This window comes from Doryrhamphus excisus, linkage group LG21 (genome assembly GCF_037039965.1).
Source record: "Doryrhamphus excisus strain RoL-2023G ecotype Guam linkage group LG21, RoL_Dexc_Guam_v1.1, whole genome shotgun sequence".
Lineage (NCBI taxonomy): Eukaryota > Metazoa > Chordata > Actinopteri > Syngnathiformes > Syngnathidae > Doryrhamphus > Doryrhamphus excisus.
Window position 1 is genome coordinate 4,837,518 of NC_136377.1, and position 22,844 is coordinate 4,860,361.

Consider the following 22,844-nt stretch of genomic DNA (forward strand, 5'->3'; position numbering starts at 1 on the left):
GTCTCAAGACCCTGCAGTTGCGCAATATGTTGTAAATAAAAAGAGTATAAATGTGACTATAGTCGTGTTTTGTCATGTCTACAGGGCTCTAATAATGCTTTGTTCATTTTAATCTGAAAAAAATAATTTGTCTACCCACCAACAATATGTGGTTTCTTAAGTTTTTATTATTTGCCGTTTTATTATTATTATTATATTTATTTATTACTGATTGATTGATTTTCTTTATTCTTGTTTTGTTTGTTTATTTTTCATCTTATTTTGTGCAGAAAAATAAAAATTAAGATATTTGAGAACAGTGGAATGTTTTATCAGAGCTTTTATTGTAGAAAATCGGAACCAAAGCACTGAAAAAGTTTGTATATTTTTCTGTTTTTAATAAATGCGTTTTTTTTTTTTTGGAAAACCTGATGTGGCCCAGCCTTGCCCAGACCCTAGCTCCAGTGGCCCCCAGGTAAATTGAGTTTGAGACCCCTGGTCTATTTGATGAAGCATTTTAAGTGTTCCCTGTATTTCCTGTTTATTATACTGTATCTCTTTTAAATGTAACTGTCACATTTGGAGGCATTCCAAATCACAGTGTAAAACCGCAAATGCTAATCGCTAGCAAGCGTATGGGAATTTCGATGTGAATTGCCATCGAGCTGGTGCATTTGTTTAAATGCATTTCATTTATGTTGAATGTCACAGAGAAATGATTTAGGATCTAATAGCGGGAGCAGAATACCCTTTATACACACTTTTTTGTGTGTATAAAATACTGTGTACATGGAAACTGTTATTTTACACTACCTTCAATTCATTGCTTGTCAACGGTGATGGTTGACAAGTTGACCAGTGGAGAACAAAGCTGGGATAGGCTCCAGCATGCCCACAACCCAAGTGAGGATAAGCGGTATGGAAAATGGATAAATGGATGGATTAGAGCCCTGTTGTCATTAAATAACACCCCTATAGTCAGCTTTGTTCATTCATTTTCTACTGCTTATCCTCATGAAGGTCGCGGTCATGCTGGAGTCTATCCCAGCTGTCTTCGGGTGAGAGGCGGGGTACACCCCTTGGACTGGTCGCCAGCCAGCCAATCACAGTGCACATATAGACAAACAACCATTCACACTCACAGTCATACCTATGGACAATTTGGAGTCACCAATTAATTAACTCCACACAGAGATGGCCGAGGGTGGAATTGAATTTGGGTCTCCTGGCTGTGAGGCCTGCGAGCTAACCACTTTACCACCGTGCAGCTTAGTCAGCTTTACACTATTATTGTCCTATTATTCTTTGTTTACACTACGGGATCACTGCAGGAACACAAGAGACGGCCACTTGTTTTTTTCCACTGATTTTTTTTTTTGTCAAATTGTAATCTCTCGATATCTAATGACAAATATGTTTTTGCAGAATGTTAATGTTAAAAAAAAATGTTTTTCCCCCTGCTGATCTCAACTGAGTGCAACAGCAGGGCACCCAGCAAGAACTAATATAAAGTAGAATGGCTTTCCAGAAGGTAAATATATAAAAGTATCATCTCATTTCTTCATTTGCATTTGAATGAGAACACAAATTAGAGAATGCAAATACGTTCTGTGGCCTGACAGCGAGGGAGGACAAAGCCTCTCTTCCCTTTTCTTTGCAGGGCCTCCTCGACACTTCACACTGATCACATTCGCTCCGCCGGGCTGGGATGCTGGAGGTTGAAGGAAGCTAGCTTTGATGGTCCAGCCAGCACACTCATTGTCTTTGTTAGGATAAACAATAGCCAATTTTTTATGGATATTGAAGGTAGTGGAAAAGAAGTATATTCTGCATTGTGTCATGCAACTCCATGTTTAGTTACTGTCATCCTGCAGGGTAAAACAACACTTTAAGGGTTCAAAACAGCCGCCTAACAGCACCCATTTGGCACCCATCAACACTAATAAGCAAGAAAATATGGCGGGTTTTCTACTGAAATGGCAGAAATGACCACGTTGTGTTTCCATTTAACTCCTACATAAGCCATCATGAAAATGCAGGCTGTGTCACCAGCAGGGCAGCCAAGAGAAAAAAAAAACAATAGAAATCATTGTCTGGCAGCCGAGGCGGGTCTTGGACCCCTGATTCCTAGGTGGGCAGACCGGGGAATGTGGTGGTTGTTCTCTAGACTGCATGTCAAGCTGTGTGTGCTGATTTATTTATCACACATCCATAGGCTACAACAACCACATCCAATGCAAGGACTGTGTCGGAAATTCAGGAGAACTGTGCAGACCTCCGCCAAAGATGGAAAGTTATTTGTTTTAGTCCAGGGGTCTCAAACTCAATTTACCTGGGGGCCACTGGAGCTAGGGTCTGGGCAAGGCTGGGCCACATCAGGTTTTCCAAAAAAAACAAAAAAAAAAACGCATTTATTAAAAACAGAAAAATACACAAACTTTTTCAGTGCTTTGGTTCCGATTTTCTACAATAAAAGCTCTGATAAAACATTCCACTGTTCTCAAATATCTTAATTTTTCCGCACAAAATAAGATGAAAAATAAATAAACAAATCAAGAATAAAGAAAATCAATCAGTAATAAATAAATATAATAATAATAATAAAAACTTAAGAAACCACATATAGTTGGTGGGTAGACAAATGATTTTTTTCAGATTAAAATGAACAAAGCATTATTAGAGCCCTGTAGACATGACAAAACACGACTATAGTCACATTTATACTCTTTTTATTTACAACATATTGCGCAACTGCAGGGTCTTGAGACACATGCTAACTCGCAAACTAGAGAGCTAGCGACCTAAACGGTAGCCTTCAAGTTGTTTCCTTTAAACTTCAATAACCAAAAACTTACCACTTCCACACGGATAGGGAGGATAACTATTAACAGTTATTTAACCTTTAACATGAACATTAATCAAACGTAATAATTTTTTCTGGGTACATGATACCATACAGCATCCATATCAACCTTGCGTGGGCCGCACTAACATTAAACTCTCATATCAAGGCGGGGGCCTCAAACTCGTGTCATGCGGGCCACATTTGGCCCACGGGCCGCGTGTTTGAGACCACTGTTTTAGTAATTCCGGTTTTGGAGGAGGCAGTGATGCAAATGTGGTAAGCTTTTTTTCTCACCAGCGCCATCTGCTGGATATGGTGGATCAATGAGCACATACTGTCACCAGTGTTTTTTGCAGGAAGAACACTCCTGTCATAAAGAGGATGTTTGTCTAGTGTTGACTGGTGTTTACTTTCATTTTGTACCTTTTGTCTCAACAAAAGTTATTTTAAAAATCATGACATGACAATCATAACATGATCTGCTATGGACAAACAAGACAGGTTAGTCTTCATTAATTCACAAATACGAATCAATTCAAATATCAGTAACAACAGTGGAACCTTGGTTAGCATCCGCTCTGGTTAATGTCAAAAATGGAATTCAGCTCTCTTATGTCTATGTCTTATGTCTACGTCTATGATGCAACCAGCGGTTGACTCTCAACAATGTTAACAAAAGTCATTTTTAACACAAAACATCTTCCTGTTAGCATCCTTGTTCGCTAACAAAATGGAAACCGAAACCAGACTTCAGCTGTTTCGTCGCCTGTCTAAGATGCAACCAGCAGTTGACTCTGAACAATTTTAACCAAAAAACATGACAGTTAAAGTCATTTTAATCACAAAACATCTTCCTTGTTAGCATCCTATTAGCTAGCTAACAAAAATGGAAACCGAAACCAGAATTCAGCTCTGTTACGTCGCCTGTCTATGATGCCACCAGCAGTTGACTCTCAACAATGTTAACAAAAAACAATGATAGTTAAACTAATTTTTATCACAAAACATCTTCTTTGTTAGCATCTTATTAGCTAGCTAACAAAATGGCAACCGAAACCAGAATTCAGCTCTGTTACGTCGCCTGTCTAAGATGCAACCAGCGTTTGACTCTGAACAATGTTAACAAAAAACAATGATAGTTAAAGTCATTTTTATCACAAAACATCTTCTTTGTTAGCATCTTATTAGCTAGCTAACAAAATGTCAACCGAAACCAGAATTCAGCTCTGTTACGTCGCCTGTCTATGATGTGACCAGCAGTTGACTTTGAACAATATTAACAAAAAACAATGATAGTTAAAGTCATTTTTATCACAAAACATCTTCTTTGTTAGCATCCTATTAGCTAGCTAACAAAATGGCAACCGAAACCAGAATTCAGCTGTTTCATCGCCTGTCTAAGATGCAACCAGCGTTTGACTCTGAACAATGTTAACAAAAAACAATGATAGTTAAAGTCATTTTTATCACAAAACATCTTCTTTGTTAGCATCCTATTAGCTAGCTAACAAAATGGCAACCGAAACCAGAATTCAGCTCTGTTACGTCGCCTGTCTATGATGTGACCAGCTGTTGACTCTCAACAATGTTAACAAAAAACAATGATAGTTAAACTAATTTTTATCACAAAACATCTTCCTTGTTAGCATCTTATTAGCTAGCTAACAAAATGGCAACCGAAACCAGAATTCAGCTCTGTTACGTCTAACCACTAGACCGCCGTGCCGCCAACGGTTGATATTATCAGATATTTAAAAAAAACAAAACAAAACGCCCAAATATGGATGGCACTAAATGCTCTTCTTTCCTTTTCTTATCCCATTGTGTCTTCTTTGAGTGGAACTTGTTGTCATAGTGGATGATGAATAGCCGTCAAAGTAGATAAAGGTAGTCAATGAAACAGAAAAAAGATGGCTGAACTCCCTCAAACTTTTCAAGAAACAACTTCCATCCATCTAATATCTCACGGCTTGGTGATAATGCAATGAAACACATTTTCACCCGTGACCGTATCCGCCATATCCACAGCCCCGGTTTATGTGTCGCCGTCACCTGTAGCTCATAATTAACGCCAAACCCTGTGACACACTACCTCGCCTCACCTCTCACTTTTCATCAGCATTCTCCCCTGGAGTGCTCGTCTCCGCCACCCCCCGTCACCAAATTACCTCGACGGGGTTGAGACGGCTTCCATTACACGCCCGGCAGATGGTTGGAGGCCTGAGGCGGCACAGTGATCATTAACCTGCTGGGCTTGTCTCCATGTGCACCTTGTCGCTTTTAATTTGAAAGCTCTCGCCCTCTTCTTCTCTTGACTCCCAAATGCCCAAACTTCCCCAAGACAAACACAGAGGCACAGGACAACTGGCGCTTTGTTGATTTGCGTATTTGAATGGATGCCAGTGGATATTATTGGCAAGACCATTTGAAGGCATTTGGAGTTAGTTAGATTATTGGTAGTCAAGTCGTTCAAATAGATGACTTTCAAGCAGATAGGCTCTATTACTCAGTCATGCTCTGGGACTAACTCGTGGCCGGTAGTAACTCCCAACAAGAGTTAGTTCTTCCTCGTTGGTGCTTCCAGTCTGTAGACGGGGAATTGAAATCTCGAGAAAATTGGAATGATTGTCCCGGCTCCGGGCGGCACAGCGGTCGAGTGGTTAGCGTGCAGACCTCACAGCTAAGGAGACCAGGGTTCAATTCCACCCTCGGCCATCTCTGTGTGGAGTTTGCATGGTTTTCTCCGGGTACTCCGGTTTCCTCCCACATTCCAAAAACATGCTAGGTTAATTAGCGACTCCAAATTGTCCATAGGTATGAATGTGAGTGTGAATGGTTGTTTGTCTATATGTGCCCTGTGATTGGCTGGCAACCAGTCCAGGGTGTACCCCGCCTCTCGCCCTAAGACAGTTGGGATAGGCTCCAGCACCGCCCGCGACCCTCGTGAGGAAAAGCGGTAGAAAATGAATGAATGAATGAATGTCCTGGCAAGTGGTTTGCACGCAGGCCACTCAGCGAGGAGACCGGAGTTTGATTCCACCCTCAAGGATCGGGAAGACGCTTGGCATCTCAAAAGAGTTTTTGTTTGCAACTCGTATTAGTACATGTTTGTAGGTATTGCCTACATTTTAGTCTTTGCAAGTTAAGAATTGCCCTCACTTTATCAAATATTTGAATTTATTACTGTATTTTATGTCCATGTGTTTTGCGGACGGGCTGCACGGCAGCGAGTGGTTAGCGTGCAGGCCTCACAGCTAGGAGACCGGAGTTTGATTCCACCCTCTGGGTTTGGGAAGACCTGGGTTTGAATCTCCGCTTGGCATCTCAAAAGAGTTTTTTTTTTTGCAACTCGTATTAGTACATGTTTGTAGGTACAATATTTTAAAATTGCCTACATTTTATTCTTTGCAAGTTAAGAATGGCCGTCACTTTTTCAAATATTTGAATTTCTGACTGTATTTTATGTCCATATGTTTTGCGTACAGGCTGAATAGTGGTCGAGTGGTTAGCGCGCAGGCCTCACAGCTAGGAGACTGGAGTTTGATTCCATCTCTGTGTGGAGTTTGCATGTTCTCCCCGTGTATGCGTGGGTTTTCTCCGGGTACTCTGGTTTCCTCCCACATTCCAAAAACATGCTAGGTTAATTAGCGACTCCAAATTGTCCATAGGTATGAATGTGAGTGTGAATGGTTGTTTGTCTATATGTGCACTGTGATTGGCTGGCGACCAGTCCAGGGTGTACCCCGCCTCTCGCCCGAAGACAGCTGGGATAGGCTCCAGCACCCCCCCGCGACCCTCGCGAGGATAAGCAGTAGAAAATGTATATCCCGGCTCCCATTGAGGCTTGAGACTCGGTGCCTGACCCTACCGCTGACCAGTCCAGACTGTAGTCCGCCTAGCAACACCTCAGCCGCAGTACAGAACAAAAATGGACGTAATTGTAGCTGGTATGGCGGTTCACATAGCTGAATTCCAAGCAGCTGGACGTGATTCCGAGTCGTGCCCTGCGACGGACTCACCAGACGGCATGCAACTGCTAATCTTGTGATTCCAGCACAGTAACAAGATAAAAAAGCCGCATGCAAGAAGACCTAAATCAGCACCACTATTTTCTCCTCTTCAGGCTGGAGTGAAATCCATTTAGCTATTGCAAGGGGGGAGTGATTTCTCCATTATTTATAAGAATAATTGCTCCCTAATCATGAAGTATATGGAGTGTGGGGAATAAGGGTGGGGGTAGTGATTTTCATCCAAATGGAAATATGGATTTCCTTTTGAAATAAACAACCTGTGTGGCTGCTCTTAATGGGGGATTGTACAGTAAAATAAAGATGCCACCGGAGACCTTTAAGGTTTTTGCATCTGCAGTCCATATTGCATTGCGGAACGAGGCAAATGTTGCTATTTTAATGAATTCGCCTGCATTCTTTTGAACCGGGTTGGAATATACCAGTAGAATCAGAGGAACATAAAACACATACTGAGTAGAATTGTCGGAAAAGGAAAGTATTTATTCATGATGACATCTGTACCACAGTACATATTCAGTTGCCTGCTTTTGGTTCGACTCTAAAAACCTTCACCAGGGAACCTTACCGAGGCTCCTAATTGGCTGAGAATGAAAGCAAACCAAGGAAAGAAGTATATATTTTTTTTGATGGGGTACATTGGGTACACAAAACAACTGCATTGGTTATGTATCTGTATAGGAGAGACGTGGAGAGAAACATATCCGGGGGGACGCTGAGCGCTGACAGATGACTGATGGAGAAACAAAACGAGTGTCGTGTCGTGTAACTCACACAAAAAGTTCTCACTGCTTGTGGGCAACACTAACAATGCGGGGACGGGGATGACTCACACAGGGACAAACCGAAACTAATTACAGCCCGTTTTTTTTCTATTTAAATAAAAAATACCATATTAGCTACAACTGAACATTATAGTCAACTTTAAAAAAAAATTAAACTGCTGGTCTATGTCCACCCTCGCCCCCCCACCCACGATAATGCATTTTTTCCAAAAGTAAATAATAAATAATAATAATGATGGCTGTTTTGTGGTTCACTATGGCCTATTATTAGTCAAAAAATACTGAAAGACAAATTACTGGGTATTGAGCCAGCAGAGCCTATCCCACATGCCATGGCTGAGATTGAGTGAAAAAAACAGCATCTCCTCTCATTCTGTGTGGAAGTGGTAATTTTGGGGGGTTTTTTTTGACCTTCTTCCCCACTTCGTTTGAAACACTTTCTTCATTTTTTTAAGTCTTAAAGGCCATTTTTTTTGTCCCTGCAGTGATCCTGTAGCCTGCACAATGTGATCTGGGATAGGCTCCAGCATGCCCGCGACCCTTGTGAGGATAAGTGGTAAAACTTTGGTTCAGATTTTCTACAAGAAAAGCTCTGATAAAACATTCCACTGTTCTCAAATATCTTACTTTTTATTTTTCTGCACAAGATAAGATGAAAAATAAATAAACAAATCAAGAATAAAGAAAATCAATAAATCAGTAATAAATAAATATAATAATAATAATAAAACCTTAAGGAACCACATATAGTTGGTGGGTAGACATATTTTTTTCAGATTAAAATGAACAAAGCATTATTAGAGCCCTGTAGACATGACAAAACACGACTATAGTCACATTTATACTCTTTTTATTTACAACATATTGCGCAACTGCAGGGTCTTGAGACACATGCTAACTCGCAAACTAGAGAGCTAGCGACCTAAACAGTAGCCTCCAAGTTATTTCCTTTAAACTTAAATAGCCAAAAACTTACCACTTCCACACCGATAGGGAGGATAACTATTAACAGTTATTTAACCTTTAACATGAACATTAATCAAATGTAATAATCTTTTCTGGGTACATGATACCATACAGCATCCATATCAAATTTGCACGGGCCGCACTAAAATTAAACTTTCATATCAAGGCGGGGGCCTCAAACTAGTGTTCTGCGGGCCACATTTGGCCCGCGGGCCGCATGTTTGAGACCCCTGCTGTAAAGTGTCTTTGAGTACTCTGAAAAGCGCTATACAAATAAAATGTGTTATTATTGTTATTATTATTACAAATATGGTTGTTTTTCCTGGATGAAATCTTCCAGGGAGTAGTTTGTAGTTTGGTCCATTTTTGCATCTTCCAGATGTACAGTAACTGACGCAAGGTTGCTTAAAGTAGCCTCAGTCTTGATCAACAAGAACTGGCAGCTGGTTCAAAGTGCTTGCGTTCCAGTGATGCTACCGCCTTTTACAAAAAAAAAACAAAAAACGATACCCGTCTCCCCTGCAGGCCAACGTGTTCAACTATACAAACACAGCCAGCTCTCGCCGTCCCACAGCTTAATTACTCCCCCATTAGCCTGAGGCGGAACTTGTTTTTAGTCTCATTTTTTGGAGCGCCATTCATCAGTGTTTTGTTTTCACAGGGGCATCACATCCACTTCATCTGATGTTACAGGTTATCATGTAGCTGCAAATGTAGCCACTGGAGTAAAAAAAAAAAATGCTAATAAATCAACATATTCAAATGATAAGACAATTATAGGAGAGAATATTGGCATTGATGCTGAAAGACCCTGGAGGACACTCTTGGGGAAAGAGCAATGGAAATGACTTACATTATACTGGATTTTCTCTTACATAAAACATTCATCTGTATGAAATATTCATATAGGCTAATATAATTACTTTTCAGCAGCTGTAACAAGGCATGAGCCTTATGCAGCCCACGAGAGCATTTGATGATTTTTTTTTTTTCTTAAATTTTATATGACTCTTGGAGGACTTTATACTGGTTCCCTGAAACTAACACGCAAAACAGCACTTCACTGGAGCAGACATTGAATGCCTCCCCTGCAGGAGGGGCGGAGGGGGGGGGGTCCTTTTCACGTCTACATTGATCCAAAGCGATGGAGCTGATGTTGAAGGTGAGGAGGTGACATGTTCAACAAGTGTTGTACTTTTGTAGTGCGGAGATCACAGACGGGAGCTTGTCAGTGTATCCTGGGAAAAGGATGTCAAAGATGTTGTCTTAAGAGGGACATGAATTATTTATGCGGGTTTTTTTTTTCTTTTGTTATTTTTATGTCTCTGCAACTATGCAGTCAAAACATTGCTGTTGTGGATTTGAAATGACTTCATTAATTCAAATATGTTGATTTTATTAATTACAGTCATCCTTTGCTATATTATGGTTCAAATATCGCTCCACCACAATAATGCATTTTTTCCAAAAGTTAATAAATAATAATAATGATGGCTGTTTTGTGGTTCACCATGGCCTATTATTAGTAAAAAAATACTGAAAGACAAATTATATTCAGTATTGTGGTCACCAGGCATCAGTAATGTAACCTTTCACACTGTGTGGAGACTGGCTATTGAGCCAGCAGAACCTATCCCACATGCCATGGCTGAGATTGAGTGAAAAAACAGCGTCTCCTCTCATTCTGTGTGGAAGTGGTAATTTTTTGTTTTTTTTGGACCTTCTTCCCCACTTTGTTTGAAACACTTTCTTCATTTTCTTAAGTCTTAAGGCCATTTTTTTGTCTGCAGTGCCTGCAGTGATTCTGTAGCCTGCACAATGTGATCTGGGATAGGCTCCAGCATGCCCACCACCCTCGTGAGGATAAGCGGTAAAACATGAATGAATGAATATCCAATGTCAATTATTTATTAAAGGCTGCACGGCGGTCGAGCGGTTAGCTCGCAGACCTCACAGCTCGGAGACCCAAGTTCAATTCCACCCTCGGCCATCTCTGTGTGGAGTTTGCATGTTCTCCTCGTGCATGTGTGGGTTTTCTCCGGGTACTCCGGTTTCCTCCCACATTCCAAAAACATGCTAGGTTAATTAGCGACTCCAAATTGTCCATAGGTATGAATGTGAGTGTGAATGGTTGTTTGTCTATATGTGCCCTGTGATTGGCTGGCCACCAGTCCAGCTGGGATAGGCTCGAGCACCACCTGTGACCCTCGTGAGGATAAGCGGTAGAAAATTGAAGTTTTCCATTGTTCAGCCCCGCCCATGGACCAGTATCGGGCCCCGGCCTTTTGGTTGGGGACCCTGCTTTATATGACATGACTGCTCTGTTGTTTTTAGGGACCTATGGCAAAAAACACTCAAAGATCCTCTATAATAGGAGTTTTGTGGTGTTTTTAAGGATGTACTGCTATGCAAAAATGCAAATCAAAGATCCTTTACATGACAGTGCATAAACACTCATCAAAGATCTTCTCAGCATTGTGCTGTTTTAGGACCGACTGCAAAAATGCCAGTCAAAGATCCTCTATATGACAGTGCACTCTACTGTTTTTAAAGACCTACTGCAAAAACACGAAGCAAAAATCGTCTACATCTACATGACGACAGCGTTTCACGGATCTAATGCTAGTCAAAGACCCTCTATGTGACAGGAGCGCCCTGCTGTTTTTTTTAAGTTTCTGATGTGAAATGTTGCTCCAATTTACAAAAAAATCTAGAAATTCTCGGTTTGATTGATTGTTTTTCGGTTATATCTCATTAAAAGCTGAGCTATTGGTCGAAACAGGCACCCACACGCACACACACGCACGTGTTCTTCTGAATTCCAATTGCTCTGCAAAGCTCTGCAAACTCCTCTTAATTCTTCCGGCCAAGAACAGTAATCCTCAATGTTAGCATCTCTCTTCTCGTTTTGCAGCCAAATGCAAATGAGGAGCCTTGTTCTGCAAACGACTTATTAAACCTTTCATGGAAATAGTCTAACATCACGTGACGTGATTTCTCATTTTTTTCTCAAAAGCATCAACACTTACATGTATGTGAGAAACGCATGTTTACACATATTCCTGTCATGTCCGTATGATTCATTGGCACATTAAAACAACCTTTAGTGCAAATTGGACTGCTCCGTTTGCTGCTTTTCACAGAAAAAATAGATTCCCGACTCGTTTCTTCCGAAAAAACGAGAAATGCACACTGAATGCGATCATTTGCAAGGAGCTACTGTAAATTAAAATGTGCATGAATCAGACCCCCAAAGCGGTGAATTAGCATGAGAGGTGAGAGGCGGGCTGCAGACTGCTGATAAGTTGATCGTTGCATGTATATAGTATCTATGTGTGTGTGTGTGTGTGTGTGTGTGTATGTGTGTGTGAGGTCTTTATCTGCTGTTTGATCAGTGTTGTGAGTTTGTGGCTGTTACTGTTTGCAATGAGGGGATTTCATGTACAATACACAAAATAAAAATGTGTCTGTCACTGATATAAAGCGGGCTGTTCGCATGAGATTATAGAGGATTTTGTACAAAATGCAGTATAAATCAATGCAAAACTAACATCTATTATTGGAAACTTTGCTGGAAAGTTAAAAAAAAAAATCCAAAATCCAAATAAAAAACACTCTAGGTCATGTTTTTCGAATATTTGCCATGTCTGATCGGACTTTTGTACCACTTCCACAAGCTTGTGAGTCGGAATCATGATTCAATTCATCGGGATAACATTTCTAGAATTTGAAATTTTGAAATGTTTTATAATTAATTTTTCATGCATGACCTAATCATGATGCTTTTAAGTTGAAAGTTTTTTCCACAAAATGAAACCAAAACTAAACCAACAAGTGAGGTTATACAAAGACTGGTATGATACCCAATTCGGATTTTTGTTTAAATTCTGTTTTTTATGTCATCGTTTACCATCCATCCATTTTCTATGCTGCTTATCTTTACTACGGTCGAGAGTATGCTGGAGCCTATCCCAGCTGTCTTTGGCCAAGAGGCAGGGTTCATCCTGGACTGGTTACCGTGCATGTTTTTAGGAATGTGGGAAGAGAACCCACACAAATTCCACACAGAGATGCCCAAGCAGAGAATCGAACTCAGATCTCCTTACTCTCCATGCTAACCACTCGCCCACCTGCAGATTGTGATCGTTCATTCATTCATTCATTTTCTACCGCTTATCCTCACGAGGGTTGCGGGGTATGCTGGAGCCTATCCCAGCTGTCTTGGGGCGAGAGGCGGGGTACACCCTGGACTGGTGGCCAGCCAATCACAGGGCACATATAGACAAACAACCATTCACACTCACATTCATACCTATGGATGCTAATGCTAATGCATGCTAATTAACCTAGCATGTTTTTGGAATGTGGGGAGGAAACCGGAGTACCCGGAGAAAACCCACGCATGCACGGGGGAGAACATGCAAACTCAGAGGGTGGAATTGAACTCGGGTCTCCTAGCCGTGAAGCCTGTGCGTGAACCACTCGACCACCGTGCAGAGTGATCGTTCACATAGCCAAAAAAAATGCAACTTATTAATGTGAGTGCACACATATATTTCCATGTGTACAACAGAGGACTAAATCATATATCCGAAATATCAAAACTGTTGCGGGAATATAGTTGTGCTATGTGAGTGTCAGCATCAACAAGGCCTACGATGATAATAAATGTAATAATGATATCTCACAACTGTATTTGTTTATGTATGACGTCAAATCCAGGCTCAGGTTTCCGGTGGCATTCGTCAGACTCAACATAACAAAAAGTTCCAAAGTAGAACTTTGGCAAAAAAAAATGGAGAATATCTCGAAGCGTCACTAAATGTCATATTTTTGACAAGATGACGACGAATGTTGAAATAAGCAAGGCAAGCGAGTTGCGAATGGACTACTTCTAAAAGTAAACTAGAAAGCGAGAAGCTGGGACTCATTCTTTGACCTTCTCTCTCCTTTTACTTTTTTTTTTTTTTTTTTTTTTACCCCCGTCTCTCCGCTGCCGATATGTTGTTAAAAATAACCAATGACTACCAACAAATGAGCACACGCACATGGAAAAAAAAAAGCCTGCTGGCATTTTAAAGCGGGCCCTGTCCCTTCTTTGAAAATAATGGCTGCCTGAAGAGTCCTCCCATGAGGCCTTATGATAACACGTAACGGTCACCGTGACGCTAATTAATTGCTACGCAGGAAAAAAAAAAAACGGGAGTACAATGACCTCCAATGTAAGTTTTGTGTTTTCTAGAGTGTTCAGCTCACACAAGGACCCAATGATTTAGCAACTTGACCTTTTCCTTAAAAGCGGATTAAAGCGTACGGGAGGTAATCAGCGAATTTAGAGAGATCTTCAAGAGCGCCGCCATCTTTTTCTTATTGTTCTATTGTACAAGAAGTGCTGCACCCCTGCAGCGTTTTTTTTTTTTTTTTTTTTTAATTCCTTGAACTTTTCAGAAAGTTGCTGCTGGTTGCAGTTTTTTTTTTTTTTTTTTTTGCAGTCAATCATCACATCCAAGCAAAGCGACTTAGGTAACATTTACAAGAAGAATAAAGCGAGTGTGGAAGTGTCAGATCAGCGTTTTCTTTGCCCTGGATGTGTTGGATCTTTGACTACAAAACACAAACAACGGCTGCATTAAACATTGTCGTTCAATTTAAAATTTAATCTTGATATGAAAGGCGTTTGGGTTGTTTTTTTTCCACTTTAATAACTCACAACATTTGCATTAACTGGCTTTTTATTAGTACATTTGACTCACTAGCGTAACAAGAATGCATATGTAGAATAATGATATAGCCTGCCAGTCAAATTATTACATGAATAAAATGCAAACTTTTCTATGAAGTAATTATTTTAGGAATATAAAGTCATCTTATTATGAGAATAAAGTTAAAATTGTATGATCAAAAGTCATCATTTTGCAAGTTGAATGTTTAATGATGTGAATGAAGTGTCAACTCAAATTATTACATGAATGATGTTGACTTTATGATGAAAAGTTAGCATTTGATGCTAGGAGTCCACTGGGCCGGCGCCAGTTGGTGCCAGTTTGCGCCAAAGATTATGTGATAGGTGCATAGCGGCTCGCTGTGCACCTATCACGTATAACGTTCGCTCTGCATTTTGTCATGTTGCCGTTATTCGGTGCCACATAATCACACACAATCTTTTGCGCGAACCTAGCATCATTGGCGCAACTTGGCTCGAGCCATTACATTCCAGTGGATTCTAATAGGCAATAGATTGTTTTGTGACATTTGGTTCTAATTGGTGGACAGATTTTAAACATTTTGAAATTTTCTTGCCACCTAAGTTTTTTACTGCCGTTACGGGCAACCACGAGCCAGTTGGGACGCAGTTTGAGCCACTGCACGCCACTAGGCACCTTATTGGCGACACTAGGGGCCACAGCAAATTGCATTGGCGTGAACTGGCACCAACTGGCGCCGGCCCAGTAGACTCCTAGCATCATTGGCGCAACTTGGCTCGAGCCATTACATTCCAATGGATTCTAATAGGCGGATTGTTTGTGACATTTGGTTCCAATTGGTGGACAGATTCTAAACATTTTTAATTTTTCTTGCCGCCCAAGTTTTTTACTGCCGTTACGGGCCACCATGAGCCAGTTGGGAGGCAGTTTGATCCACTGCACGCCACTAGGCACCTTATTGGCGACACTAGGGGCCACAGCAAATTGCATTGGCGTGAACTGGCACCAACTGGCGCCGGCCCAGTAGACTCCTAGCATTATTCGCGCAACTTGGCTCGAGCCATTACATTCCAGTGGATTCTAATAGGCAGATTGTTTGTGACATTTGGTTCCAATTGGTGGAAAGATTTAAATTTTCTTGCCACCTAAGTAAATCTTTGCTGCCGTTACGGGCCACCACGAGCCAGTTTGAGCCACTGCACGCCACTAGGCACCTTCTTGGCGACAGTAGGAGCCACTAGGGGCCACAGCAAATTGCATTGGCGTGAACTGGCACCAACTGGCGCCGGCACAGTGGACTCTCAAGATTCTGAGCATTTTTCTTTCTCCCCAGAATAGAACTATAATAATCCGTATTAAAAAAAGGAACCATCATATCATAGCAAGCTTTTCAACCCATTGGAAATCACAGGAGGTCAAAATAACAGTCTGACTCACGGTGTCATCTTACAAATAACACTAAAATCATCACACAGTAACTTAACACCCAATGAGCAGCTAGAGAATATACAAGACAAGTACCACTATGAGTTGATAATAAAAAAATAGCTATTTTACTGTACCCTTTATGCATTATTCCCAGAAGAGCAGGCCATTGGCCAACAGTTGCCATTGCTGGCCAACAGAGGGAGCTCTTTCAATTGGCCCCAATTATCCATGCTATAAAGAACAGCAAAGAAAATAACACATTGTTTCTGGGACAGTCGTGCCTTACAGATGTAGTAGATGTAGTTGCCTTTATAAGTCGTTCTGACAAACATCACATTATAATTCCTTAGTCACACACTTTATCAGTCTGTCTCTTTTGAAGTTGCTCATCAATGTCTGGGCAAATTAGCCATTTAGCTTGAGCTATTTTTTTTTTTTTAGCCTTTTGAATCCCACTAATGATATTCGAAGGTCGGTGGTCTCGTAGATCAAACTTACTCAAGATAAGACTTCAAAATTATATTAGCTTCCACTTTACTTGTACAAGTCACAAATTCCTGAAGCTGCACTCTAAGCATCATGGGAAATGTATTTTTTTTTTAAATAAAAATGCATTAGACTGTACAAGCCGCAGGGTTCAATGCATGGGAGAAATGTAGCGACTTATAGACTGGAAATGATGCTACTTCACTCAATGAGATGGTACTGCAAGTAGCGTTTCCTTCACTTTTTCACCAAATTGTGAAGTGTTGCTCCAACGGGAATGCACACACAAGTACACCGCGCACACTACAAATACACACACACACACACACACCTAGACCAGTTGCAGGCACAGGCAGCGGATCAATTATTGAACAAATCGAGATTCCAGGCTGTGTATTTATGTGAAATTGGTAATGAGGCCGCAGGAGATGGTTCTAGAAGTAGTTATGAAGACATACTGTATCTTTCCTTCTTGTATAAGTGTGTGTGTGTGTGTGTGTGTGTGTGTGTGTGTGTGCATGCCTGTGCTGACCCTGACCTCAGAGAGCTGGCTAGAGTCATTCTTCTCCCCAGCAGAGCCCGCTGCTTGATAGCTGCATTCATCATCTGTAATATCTCGCCATCATCCAGATGGCTCGTGTGCAGAGGCCGTTGTTAAAAGAGCTCCAGTTGACGACGGACAGCCCTCATTTGTTAACAAACGATGCGTCCCGATGATGGCCTGCATGTAAAACTTTTGACACGGGGGTCTCAAAAAAAATTTGAAACACAGCGATCAGATAATTGGATGACGTCAACACCAGCGTCTGGTTTGACAGCAGCGATTACTTTAGAAGTGAGTCTTGTGTATTAAACGCCGCACCCCTTTGTAGAATGCTCTTACACAGAGAGTACTTCCCTCTAGTGGAAAATTGGCATCACAAAAACACTTAAAAGGCCCAAAAAAAATGTGAGATAAAAGTCAAAAGTTGCCCTTATTTATGCGATTAATTTCCACCATGCAGGCTTCATTGTTAATAAATGAAATATTTTTGTAGTTAGAGCATAGAAAACCTGCTTAATATTATACAATACAATACAATATTAGAGCCCTGTAGACATGAAATAACACCCCTATAGTCACCATCACACTCCTATTATTCATTATTTACACCGGATCACACAACTATTATGCTACAGGGACTCTAGAAGGCTGCTAGCTAGCGAGCTAACCAGTTAGCCTTGAATTTCTTTCTTTTAAACTTGAAGGAAATCTGCAAAAAAAATTGTAGTTAGAGCATAGAAAACCTGCTCATGGCTTTCCAAATACAGTATTAGAGCCCTGTAGACATGAGATAACACCCCTATAGTCACCATCACACTCCTATTATTCATTATTTACACCGGATCACACAGCTATTATGCTACAGGGACTCTAGAAGGCCGCTAGCTGGCGAGCTAACCAGTTAGCCTTGAATTTATTTCTTTTAAACTTGAAGGAAAACTGCGAATTTTTTTTGTAGTTAGAGCATAGAAAACCTGCTTATGGCTTTCCAAATACAGTATTAGAGCCCTGTAGACATGAAATAACACCCCTATAGTCACCATCACACTCCTATTATTCATTATTTACACCGGATCACACAACTATTATGCTACAGGGACTCTAGAAGGCCGCTAGCTAGCGAGCTAACCAGTTAGCCTTGATTTTTTTTCTTTTAAACTTGAAGGAAAACTGCACTTTTTAGTTTTGCCCATCATTCACAATCCTTATGTGACACATGAACACATATTTCATTCCATTTTCTGTGCAATCTAATGAGAGAAAATGAGTTAGTATGAGCTAGCTAACAATGCACGCGTTTTCAGTTGCAAATGCAAAAATTGTAAATAGTAATTGTAATTACAATCCATCTAACTATGTGTTTATGATCCATACCTGGAACAAAAAGGGCCCTTCCCTAAACTGTTCCCACAAATGTCTTTGTGGTCATAGTTCAGTGTGACACTTAACAAATACCTATAGAAACCCTCCTCTGCATTATTTATAAACTCCCTGCTATGTGCTTGGCTGTGTATTTATCATCAGCATTCCTCCAGGCTGCACCATCGATGCCTGACTCGGATCCAAGCGCTTCCCAATCCCTGATAGTCATCCTGATTGCCAATTTGATTTTTTCTTTTTTTTATTAAAGTACACTTTAATAACAAATCAAGTTACGATACTTTACTTGAGAGGGAGAAGTGCCAAATTCAATAACACATTTCATTAATTACTAAAGACATATTTGTAGGAGCTTTAAACTAATTAGGGACCATAATTGCTGCTAATGCTTCCAGCGCCGCATCGAGCAGAACAATGCTGCCTGGAAGAGCTGTGCCTCCCTAAAATTGACGCTTTCTGCCCGCACACCAGGAGAAAAAAAAAAAAAAAACATGGAGTAACTGTCATTAACGCCTCAGTTTGTAGCCGCACATTAGAAATCCATTGGTAACCAAAACAGCAGCACCTACACAGGTAAGAAAAAAAAAGTATTTCTGTTTGTTGGAAACAAGTTAAAATACCGCTCCACAACTTTGTGTTCCTGCTTGTTTACATTCAAAAGAGCTTTTACAACAAAGGGCCTCTTTGCAAATAAACCCCGCCCATCTACTGTATGAATGAATAATAGTACTACAAAATATATGTATATATATATATTGTAAATAAAGGCCTCAAACTTTTCCACCAATTTGGTAGACTCTTTCTTATGGTCGCTATGGTCTTTCTCATCTTCCTTAAAATTGTAAAAATGGCATTCCAGTCAGTAAAGACTACCATTTAGCTAGACTCTCTTGTGGTCACCCCACAACATTGTGTGCCTACAAGTTTATGTTAACCAAGCAAACGATACAAATGTATTATTAATTAACCCAAGGAATTTGCATTTGAAAATTTTCCAAGAATTAGCAAGACTGTTGTGGTCGCCCCACAACATTGTGTGCCTACAAGTTTATGTTAACCAAGTAAATGATACAAATGTATTATTAATTAACCCAAGGAATTTGCATTGGAAAATTTTCCAAGAATTAGCAAGACTGTTGTGGTCGCCCCACAACATTGTGTGCCTACAAGTTTATGTTAACCAAGCAAATGATACAAATGTATTATTAATTAACCCAAGGAATTTGCATTTGAAAATTTTCCAAGAATCAGCAAGACTCTGTTGTGGTCGCCCCACAACATTGTGTGCCTACAAGTTTATGTTAACCAAGCAAATGATACAAATGTATTATTAATTAACCCAAGGAATTTGCATTTGAAAATTTTCCAAGAATCATCAAGACTCTGTTGTGGTCGCCCCACAACCTTGTGTGCCTACAAGTTTATGTTAACCAAGTAAATGATACAAATGTATTATTAATTAACCCAAGGAATTTGCATTGGAAAATTTTCCAAGAATCAGCAAGACTCTGTTGTGGTCGCCCCACAACCTTGTGTGCCTACAAGTATATGTTAACCAAGCAAATGATACAAATGTATTATTAATTAACCCAAGGAATTTGCATTTGAAAATTTTCCAAGAATCAGCAAGACTCTGTTGTGGTCGCCCCACAACCTTGTGTGCCTACAAGTATATGTTAACCAAGCAAATGATACAAATGTATTATTAATTAACCCAAGGAATTTGCATTTGAAAATGTCCCGACAATTAGCTAGACTCTTGTGGTCACCCCACAACCTTGTGTGCCTACATGTTTATGTTAACAAAGCTAATGATACAAATGTATTATGAATTAACAAAAGGAATTTGCATTTGAAAATGTCCCAACAATTAGCTAGACTCTTGTGGTCACCCCGCAACCTTGTGTGCCTACATGTTAAGATAAGATAGACATAGACATAGACTTTCTTTATTGTCATTGCACAATAACACAGCAGTGAAATTGCCAACGAAATGTCGTTGCCTGGCTCCTGTGTAAATCATAAATCATAAATCATACATAATAATGTGGAGAATAAATAGATTACATCAAATATGAACAATGTACAGCGTGAACAGTAATTTGTACAAATAATTTAAATAATTTAGAATAAATAACATTAATTTAAATATGCCTTTATTCGTCCCTCAGTGGGGAAATTTGCATTGCACAGCAGCATGAGTACAGAATCAGTTAAGCAGTACAAAGTACTACAAACTACACAATATAAAAAAAATATATAATATAATATAAACAACCCAAGTATTAACAAATCAACAATGTTAACCAAGCTAATTATACAAATGTATTATTAAATAGACTAAGGAATTTGCATTAGCTACACTCTCTTGTGGTCGCTCCACAACATTGTGTGCCTACAAGTTTATGTTAATCAAGCAAATGATACAAACGCCTAAGGAAATTGCATTTGAAAATTTTATTTGTGGAAAATAATCGATATTAATTATAATTATAGCAGATGCGCATGCGCGCGATGCGAGTGCATCGGCTCATTCACTGGGTATGAATGCAATTGACGGTGAAAACTACATCCATCGCGATGCGTTTGTGGATATCGGTAAAATCCGATACAAGCGCCGTTTTATTAATGTTCAACTTCGGCCCATATGCTGTTCCCCAGGTGCCATGAATGCACCATCATTATTTCGCGTTTTGTTTGTAAAACAGCATGGACGTTCGCACGCAAAGCAGCAGCGAGGAATGTTGGGATTCTCAAAGAACGACGGAAAGCTCGACAAAACGTCCGTCATTTGAAAAGAATGCCGCGTTAAGAAGTCGTACAACTGCAGCACGGACAAGTTTACCGCCGCTTCCCCGTCTACTTCCTGGTCGGACACCGGTGAAGAACCAAGCAAATCAGGTCAGTGTATCTTCAGCTGCTTTCCAAATTGTCCGGGAGTTATTTGTCCGTGTGTGCCCCCCCCCCCCGAACGAACAGGTGACATTAGAACAACAGAGCAGTTGGCTTCTTCCTGAAATTTTGAAACAATTTTAAAAGGGTAGAAGTTGTTTTACACTTTTTGCTCCTCACTGCTGTATTAGTCTAGCAGCTAGCTCATTCATATTAGCAGTATGTTTTGCAGACAGGAATATAAACAAACATTAATTGCACTGTTGAAAGTGTCACTTTACCTTTGTTGTTGCTATGTATTTTTTACAGCAGTAATTATTGTTAACTGTTTTACTCTACTGAACCACTGCTATTGTAATTGCATTGCTGATGTGAAAGTGGGAGGAAAGTTGTTTTTGAAAAGTTATTGCTGTTTTAAGATGGCAAAAAGAATTATCAATAAGTGGTGCATAGTAAAAAAAAAAAAAAAACCACAAACAACACTTTTGTTGAATTTACTGCCAAGTACTTATAAGGAATAAAGCCAAATCCTTTTTGTAGGACCATACTGAATTACAGTTTTTCCCTTTGCTTATTTACATCATGTTGAATTGCATCATATCGCAAGAAATTGCACCATATTATATTGGATTGCATTGATTTGAACTGAATTATTATTGTCTCGTATGGTGAGGAGGGTGAATCGTATGGCTTCGTATCGCCAGAAAATTCCATGTATAGTATCGCTGGCAGTGCATCGACATGTGTATCGAATTGTCGTCCTCAGTGCTGAGATTCACACCCCTTGTGCCTACATGTTTATGTTATCCAAGCAAATGGTAGAAATGCATTATTAATTAGCTTAAGGAAATTGCATTTGAAAATTTTGCAGCAATTAGCAAGACTCTATTGTGGTCGCCCCATAACCTTGTGTGCCTACATGTTTATGTTAACCAAGCAAATGGTAGAAATGCATTATTAATTAGCCTAAGGAAATTGCATTTGAAAAATTTCCAACAATTAGCTAGACTCTATTGTGGTCACCCCACAACCTTGTGTGCCTACATGTTTATGTTAACCAAGCAAATTATACAAATGCATTGTTAATTAACCCAAGGAATTTGCTTTTGAAAGTTTTCCAACAATTAGCGAGACTCTCTTGTGGTCACCCCACAACCTTGTGTGCCTACAGGTTTATGTTAACCAATAAAATGATACAAATGTATTATTAATTAGCCTAAGGAAATTGCATTTGAAAAATTTCCAACAATAGCTAGACTCTATTGTGGTCACCCCACAACCTTGTGTGCCTACATTTTTATGTTAACCAAGCAAATGGTAGAAATACATTATTAATTAGCCTAAGGAAATTGCATTTGAAAACTTTCCAACAATAGCTAGACTCTATTGTGGTCGCCCCACAACCTTGTGTGCCTACATGTTTATGTTAACCAAGCAAATGATCCAAATGCATTGTTAATTAACCCAAGGAATTTACTTTTGAAAGTTTTCCAACAATTAGCGAGGCTCTCTTGTGGTCGCCCCACAACCTTGTGTGCCTACAGGTTTATGTTAACCAATAAAATGATACAAATGTATTATTAATTAGCCTAAGGAAATTGTATTTGAAAATTTTCCAACAATAGCTAGACTCTATTGTGGTCGCCCCACAACTTTGTGTGCCTACATGTTTATGTTAACCAAGAAAATGATACAAATGCATTATTAATTAACACAAGGAATTTGCTTTTGAAAGTTTTCCAACAATTAGCTAGACTCTCTTGTGGTCACCCCACAACATTGTGTGCCTACATGTTTATGTTAACC

The 22,844-nt window shown here is 39.9% G+C and overlaps 1 protein-coding gene across 1 annotated transcript in view; it reads right to left on the bottom strand.

Annotated features, from left to right (window-relative positions):
* Nucleotides 1–22,844, bottom strand: part of sgcd (sarcoglycan, delta (dystrophin-associated glycoprotein)) — a 168,392-nt gene that overhangs the window by 80,835 nt on the left and 64,713 nt on the right. The gene's annotated exons all lie outside the window — the stretch shown is intronic.